General features: G+C 35.6%; 1 protein-coding gene, 2 non-coding genes and 1 pseudogene across 6 annotated transcripts in view; all 4 read left to right on the top strand.

Annotated features, from left to right (window-relative positions):
* LOC129249652 (U2 spliceosomal RNA) lies at positions 1–188 on the top strand (annotated as a pseudogene).
* Positions 189–434: 246 nt separating this feature from the next.
* LOC129249662 (U2 spliceosomal RNA) lies at positions 435–623 on the top strand. Its single transcript, XR_008582700.1, has one exon. It is a non-coding gene; the product is annotated as a U2 spliceosomal RNA (small nuclear RNA).
* A 692-nt stretch (positions 624–1,315) lies between these two features.
* Positions 1,316–1,504, top strand: LOC129249663 (U2 spliceosomal RNA). Its single transcript, XR_008582701.1, has one exon. It is a non-coding gene; the product is annotated as a U2 spliceosomal RNA (small nuclear RNA).
* Positions 1,505–3,360: 1,856 nt separating this feature from the next.
* Positions 3,361–7,479, top strand: part of LOC129246858 (embryonic polarity protein dorsal) — an 82,669-nt gene continuing 78,550 nt past the window's right edge. The window contains exons 1-5 of one of the 4 annotated variants that reach the window (XM_054885523.1): positions 3,361–3,586; positions 3,740–3,810; positions 3,983–4,148; positions 4,321–4,486; positions 4,660–4,731. The gene's annotated coding sequence lies outside the window, so the exon portion shown is untranslated. Of the gene's footprint in view, positions 3,592–3,739; positions 3,811–3,982; positions 4,149–4,320; positions 4,487–4,659; positions 4,732–7,479 lie in introns of all 4 variants that reach the window. The other 3 variants (XM_054885524.1, XM_054885537.1, XM_054885536.1) reach the window with 3 other exon arrangements.

Genomic DNA, 7,479 nt, shown 5'->3' with positions numbered 1-7,479 from the left:
AAATCTATTGAAGTAGGTAGTGTGGTATCTGTTCGTATCAGCTTAACATCTGATAGATCCTCCATCGGAGGACAACAAATGTTAAACTAATTTTTGGAAATGGGCGGAGTGTTTTAGGGGCTTGCTCTCCACCTCTGCCACGGGTTGACCCGGTATTGCAGTACCGCCGGGATTTCGGCCTTGAATAAATACAAGAAGAAATATACTAATACATTTAGCTTTGGTGGGAAGAGGCATAAATTTTTATATGAATACATGTAGACGAAAATGGAATTTGTTTTTTTTTTTTTTGAAATTTGCATTGTAGGACATTTCTGATTATTTATTGAAAACAGTTTTTTGGTTTAGATACTGAAAGTCAGTTTAAGTGAATCGGTATAAATATTTCGTACATTAATTTTTGTGAGCGTGTAATTCTCAAAAGGTTTATTAGAAAATCTATTGAAGTAGGTAGTGTGGTATCTGTTCGTATCAGCTTAACATCTGATAGATCCTCCATCGGAGGACAACAAATGTTAAACTAATTTTTGGAAATGGGCGGAGTGTTTTAGGGGCGGCTTGCTCCACCTCTGCCACGGGTTGACCCGGTATTGCAGTACCGCCGGGATTTCGGCCTTGAATAAATACAAGAAGAAATATACTAATACATTTAGCTTTGGTGGGAAGAGGCATAAATTTTTATATGAATACAAGTAGACGAAAATGGAATTTTTTTTTTAATTTGCATTGCAGGACATTTCTGATTATTTATTGAAAACAGTTTTTTTTATTAAAATTGATTTTAGAAGAAAATTGAATTTTTTCCAAGGTGAATTCATACACTAAGCTAAGTAAAACGTTTCGTAATTCAATTTTATGTTGACATCCAAATGTACACGGCGGAAGAAAAAAATAACAAATCAGCTGTGTTATTGCTACCACCTCCAAAAGATTCGCCTTGATTTTTCATATAAAAATTATAAATATCATCACTTGTGACAACTGTACCCAGTCGATCGACAGTGTGTGAATCATCTTTAAATTCTGCAAGAATACCCCAACCTGCGCAGCGCACAGTAAAATCGACACAAAGCTGAACGCAGAGCACAATCGTACAAACACACTAACGTACATACATACATATATACGCTCGAATACATTTTCTTACTGTGCTCAGCCAAGGCTGGTAGTCATGCACTGTGGCGATATGAACGCACAAATGCACATACACAGGCACGAACATGAAATCAAACAGCTCGCCATGTTTAAGTGAATCGGTATAAATATTTCGTACATTAATTTTTGTGAGCGAGTAATTGTCAAAAGGTTTATTAGAAAATCTATTGAAGTAGGTAGTGTGGTATCTGTTCGTATCAGCTTAACATCTGATAGATCCTCCATCGGAGGACAACAAATGTTAAACTAATTTTTGGAAATGGGCGGAGTGTTTTAGGGGCGGCTTGCTCCACCTCTGCCACGGGTTGACCCGGTATTGCAGTACCGCCGGGATTTCGGCCTTGAATAAATACAAGAAGAAATATACAAATACATTTAGCTTTGGTGGGAAGAGACATAAATTTTTATATGAGTACAAGTAGACGAAAATGGAAGAAATTTGTAAGTCTGTTTCTTCGGTCCGTTTGGGTATTTTTTTTTGTCAACATCGAAACCAAAGCATTTGTATCATATTTTATCTATCATAAGCCACTCGTATCATTTGTTGAAATTGAAAACATTGAGGATGAATAATAATAAAATGAAGAAAATAAAATATGAAGTTTATAGCAATATTATAATGAACCTATAATTATCACGCTCCTAATGCTGCTTTCGTCTCATTCTCTCTCAGTTTGTTTTACGGAAGGTTTCACTTCTATCGCGTCTAACCGTTAGACACGTATTTTTTTTTTTTTTGTATTGCGGATTGAGCTGACATCAGACTTGTCAAAATCACGAAAAATAAAGTACCTGGCAAGGTGGATTTAATAAGGTGACAGCATTCACCCAGCTGAATTTTTCGCCGTAGGGATGGCTTACGTCAAAATGATATGCTTTGTTTGTATGTATTGGTATGTTTGCATTCGTATGTTTACATTTGCTTGCTGATTTTGACATGATGCTTGCACCAAACGCAACAACAAATACATGTAGGGTTTTACTTATATGTGTTTGCTGTCACCTGTAATAAATTCGCCTTGGTACCTGGGTTTTAATGGCGTCATCTGAGTTTCTCAATTCGCCTTGCTTAACCACTTCACTTTAAGTTACCGTGTGAAGGCTGTGTTTTAATGGCGCCGCCTTAGACACTCAATTTGCTTTGTTTAATTACTATTTTAATTTCTAGATGTGGTAACTCGTATTTTCTGGCAACTTCTGTCTTGTCATCTGGCATTCATGTTTTTGCTTGTGGCACTTCGTTTTCATTAGTTTGTGTCAAGGTGGATGTATTATAAATAATAATATAATAAATTCGCCTTGGTTTGTGTAATGTGAAACTCAGAAATCTTGAGATGAAGGAAGGTCGTTAAATCGTTGTTATAGCAGCTCACTTAACCCCCTCAGTATAACGTAGTCGTCAGTCAGTCGTCTTCGTCTAACTCATGTAACTCCTAGAAAACGTGCTGTTTTGACAGGTTTGGTCCAGATGGAGACGGGTGTTATGGAGCATGTGAATAGGCACTGAGTGGATGAATAAACTCGGATTTTTCCCGATCAAGGGTTCAAGTAAACTAGCTCTGTCTAGTGTACCGTCTAGTTTCTATAGCTTTTGCCTACTCTTCCTCTACACAAACTTGTAATTCCCCATCTTTTTGTTTGTTTTATCATGGAGTCAGACGATACAGCGAATTCGAAAGGTATAACCTTATATCAAGGCGAATTTATTATAGGTGACAGCAAGGTGGATTTATTAAGGTGACAGCATTCACCCAGCTGAATTTTTCACCGTAGGTATGGCTTACGTCAAAATGATATGCTTTGTTTGTATGTATTGGTATGTTTACATTCGCTTGCTGATTTTGACGTGATGGTTGGACCAAACGCAACAACAAATACATGTAGGGTTTTACTTATATGTGTTTGCTGTCACCTGTAATAAACTCGCCTTGGGTGACAGCAACCACATATAAGTAAAACCCTACATGTATTTGTTGTTGCGTTTGGTCCAAGCATCACGTCAAAATCAGTAATCAAATGTAAACATACCAATACATACAAACAGAGCATATCATTTTGACGTAAGCCATATCTACGGCGAAAAATTCAGCTGGGTGAATGCCGTCACCTATAATAAATCCACTTTGCCTTATATTCTATCATATTTCAGGTTTATTGATACCAGTCGCTTCACCTATTCATTACTTGCTAACTTAACGTCTCGACACTAAATTTATCGAAGTATGGCATCATTAGTTGATCTTGAGTGTGGTGACGTTAGCACATGTCTATTTTATACAATGACTGCCACATGAACATGAACATTTGACTGTTTCGCTCATAGATAATATAACACGTGGATTGCCATTATAATTCAAAAATGTTGGTTTGAGAAATAAAATTTGCAATTTTCAATTGGAGGAAGATGTCGTATAACAGCTATGGTAAAATGGTAAAGTAAGGCAAAATATTTTATTTATTTAGTTTTTGAATCTATGAACTGAACTGAATAAAACAACAATTTGTCAATTATGCATGTATGTACATACATATATGTAGTATTAGTTAAATTTGTATGAAACTATACTGCTGGCTTATTTTTTAGATGATCCTGATTATGTGACTTGATTGTACCATGTGAAGAAGCTCTAGTAGTGCCCTACGGATGGTTATAGAGTAAGTTCAATAAAAAATTACAGTAATGATAGGTATTTTCAATTATGATGAGACCTATAGATGGGGACATCTTAAAGTCAATGCAAGATTCATCAATTACTGATAATTCGGAACAAATAAATATCCTTTTTTTATGGAGTGATCCCTTTAAACTTAGTCTTTATTTTTTTAGATTGCCCTGATGTTGTTGTTGTTGTTGTAGCATCATAAACATTGCCCATACTTACATACGGGAAATGCTGCTGGAGTGACAGTATGACTGTCGTGGAAACGAGATTGCCCATGATTATAAGAGTTGATTGGACCATGTGAAGAAGCGACTAGTAGTGCCCTACGGAGTAAGTTCAATAAAAAATTACAGTAATGATAGGTATTTTCAATTATGATGAGACCTATAGATGGGGACATCTTAAATTCAATGCAAGATTCATCAATTACTGATCGTTCGGAACAAATAAATATCCTTTTTTTATGGAGTGATCCCTTTAAACTTAGTCTTTATTTTTTTAGATTGCCCTGATGTTGTTGTTGTTGTTGTAGAATCATAAACATTGCCCATACTTACATACGGGAAATGCTGCTGGAGTGACAGTATGACTGTCGTGGAAACGAGATTGCCCATGATTATAAGAGTTGATTGGACCATGTGAAGAAGCGACTAGTAGTGCCCTACGGAGTAAGTTCAATAAAAAATTACAGTAATGATAGGTATTTTCAATTATGATGAGACCTATAGATGGGGACATCTTAAATTCAATGCAAGATTCATCAATTACTGATCGTTCGGAACAAATAAATATCATTTTTAATGGAGTAATCTCTTTAAACTTAGTATTGTTTATTTTTTAGATTTCCCTGATTATGTGAGTGGGTTGGACTATGTGAAGAAGCTACTAGTAGTGCCCTACGGATGGTTATAGGGTAAGTTCAATAAAAAATTACAGTGACGAGAGGTATTTTTAATTATGATGAGACCTATAGATGGAGACATCTTAAATTCAATGCAAGATTCATCAATTACTGATCGTTCGGAACTAATAAATATCATTTTTAATGGAGTAATCTCTTTAAACTTAGTATTGTTTATTTTTTAGATTGCCCTGATTATAAGAGTTGATTGGACCATGTGAAGAAGCTACTAATAGGGCCTTAAGGATGAATATAGAGAAAGATACCATATATAAAAAGCTATAGTGGCGACAGATATTTTTGTTGTAGCAGCATAAACATTCCCCATACTTACATACGGGACAGTCCTTGGCCGGATATAAATCCGGGTCGTTTCGGTAACGTAGAACCGACTGTCGTATGCTGCTACAACAGATATTTTCAATTATGATGAACGAATGGATATCCTTTGTTTTAACGAGTGATCATTCTTTTGTTTTGTTTGCTAAAGGCCGATTTATTTTGTATACATATTTGAAATCTGAAAAAAAAGTACGATTTTTCGGCAATAATATAATAGTATGCACTGATTATTCAAACAATAAAAAAAAGTGGTTGTCTGTAAAGTCGGTTTACTGACGATAGTTTAACGTGACAACGGCCCCTATTATGAGCAACATTCGATCTTCGACTGTAGTCGAAAGTGCTGATCGAACGAATTTTCATTTGGTATTATGCTGCTCATTCGTTGAAGAATAGGACTATTGCGAATTTCGATCGCTCGACGCATTTACAATAGATAATTTTTTCTCAGCTGATACAGCAAATCAAAATAAAAGAAAAACCGATTGTATTGAAATTCTTTGCTAACAACATTTTTAAAAGTTAAAAAAAGTATTTTTTGTGAAAATGAGTACAACGGAGTTGTGGTTGGACGATTTATCGGACGATGAAAGATTAGCGGAACTAGCTAGAAGTAGAAAACAGTTGAGGGGCGCATCCAACCCCCTAGAAATGGCTTCCACTGAGTACGTTTAGAATTTTCAAAAAGTGTTGACGTACTTAATATTACAGAAATTTCCTTACAGATTTTTAAAGAACTTTAGATTATCTTAAGAGGCGTTTGTGAACCTACTGTCCAGTACAAAACCAGTTACAGCAGTTCACCCGAGCCAAATCCATTCCAAATATGTTAAAGCTAGCCACAGTTCTGCGATTTTATGCTCAGGGATCGTACCAATTGAGTATTGGTAATGAAGGTATGCTAGGACTTGCTCAACCCACTGTGTAGGATGATGCTGAAGATATTGAAGTGGAGTCAAATAACGGAGATGTAGAAAACATAAGAAATGAAATTTTGAGAATATTATAGAAAAATCTAAAAAGTATTAAATAGAAACCCTTACGCCACAGTTTCTGTTTTATTTTTGTTATAAATTTTCTTTATTCAATTATTCGTTATTCGAAAAAAATATGTATTTCAGTTCCTCTACGTATTTCAGCCCATACCTGCCAAGGGAAAATAAAAATGTATTTCTATAAACATCACAAAAAAACCATTATTAAGCTTAATCCATTTTGCTGCCGTTCTCACTGGTGATCCCAAGCAATTCAGCTCCGTTGTAAATTCCTCCCATTTTTTTGCTGCTTCAATTTTGGTGCAAATCCCTTTTGCGAATTGTGGATTCTCTTTTCTAATTGTTGTTTGGTATTCACGACTTTCGACCTGCATAAAATTAACAAAATTAGTATATATTTATTATTTGGTTACTATAAAACCATAAATAATCGCAAACAACTTACACTTTAACAAGTTTTCCCACAATACGCTACACGATCGAAAGCAAAATTGCATTCGACTCTAAATTCGGTAAACAACGAAAATTTCGATAGGGTTGCACCGCTCATAATACCAAATTGGCATTCGATTTTCGATCTTCGACAACCAGCGAATATCGAAGATCGAATGTAACTCATAATAGGGGCCAACGTCATAAGAAAATACTGATGCAAGGGTTGCAATTTTCAAAACAAAATTTTAATTTTATTTGTTTGATAGATATTTTGTATGGATATAAGAGGAGGAGGTAAATGGAATTGCAATGGAATAGGTCAAGTTACATTTACACAAACGTGAGAAATGCCGAAACATTTATCAAATTCATGAAAGATATGTTCAATTTCGATTGTGCATCAGACGTTAATAAGTCAACAACACTAAGAGGCACCATCATCGATTTGCCTTTTTCAAGACACTTTACACTCGAAACACTCCCTTTCATATCCTACTTTTTCTATCATCGCCCTATTCTCAACAGAGAAATGGTTCATTACCAGGCACTCAGGAAGAAGGCATATGCAAATACAAATATGTGAATTTATATACAAATGCGCATATACATACATATATATGCTCACTCAAGTAGGACAGAGCCAGATGTCGAACGTTGCCGAACGTGGGGGCCGCTTGTGCTCTTTGTCGTTCATTCCGTGTGTCGTTACCTTGCTCATTAGTGTTACCTTGCTCATTGCCGTTACCTTGCTCATATGTCGTTACCTTGCTCATTGCCGTTACCTTGAATGAACTGCAAGCGAAAGCGCGGAACGAACGACAAAGCAAACAAAGCAAACGAACGGCAACGTTCGACATCTTGCTCTCTCCTACTTAAGTGAGCGTATATATGTATGTACATATATGCGCATATGTACATATATAAATTCACTTATTTGTATTTGCATATGCCTTCTTATTGATTATTATTAATTTGATTTACTTGAAGA

Source organism: Anastrepha obliqua, chromosome 5, assembly GCF_027943255.1.
Source record: "Anastrepha obliqua isolate idAnaObli1 chromosome 5, idAnaObli1_1.0, whole genome shotgun sequence".
NCBI lineage: Eukaryota > Metazoa > Arthropoda > Insecta > Diptera > Tephritidae > Anastrepha > Anastrepha obliqua.
This window is presented reverse-complemented; position numbering and strand designations above follow the sequence as displayed.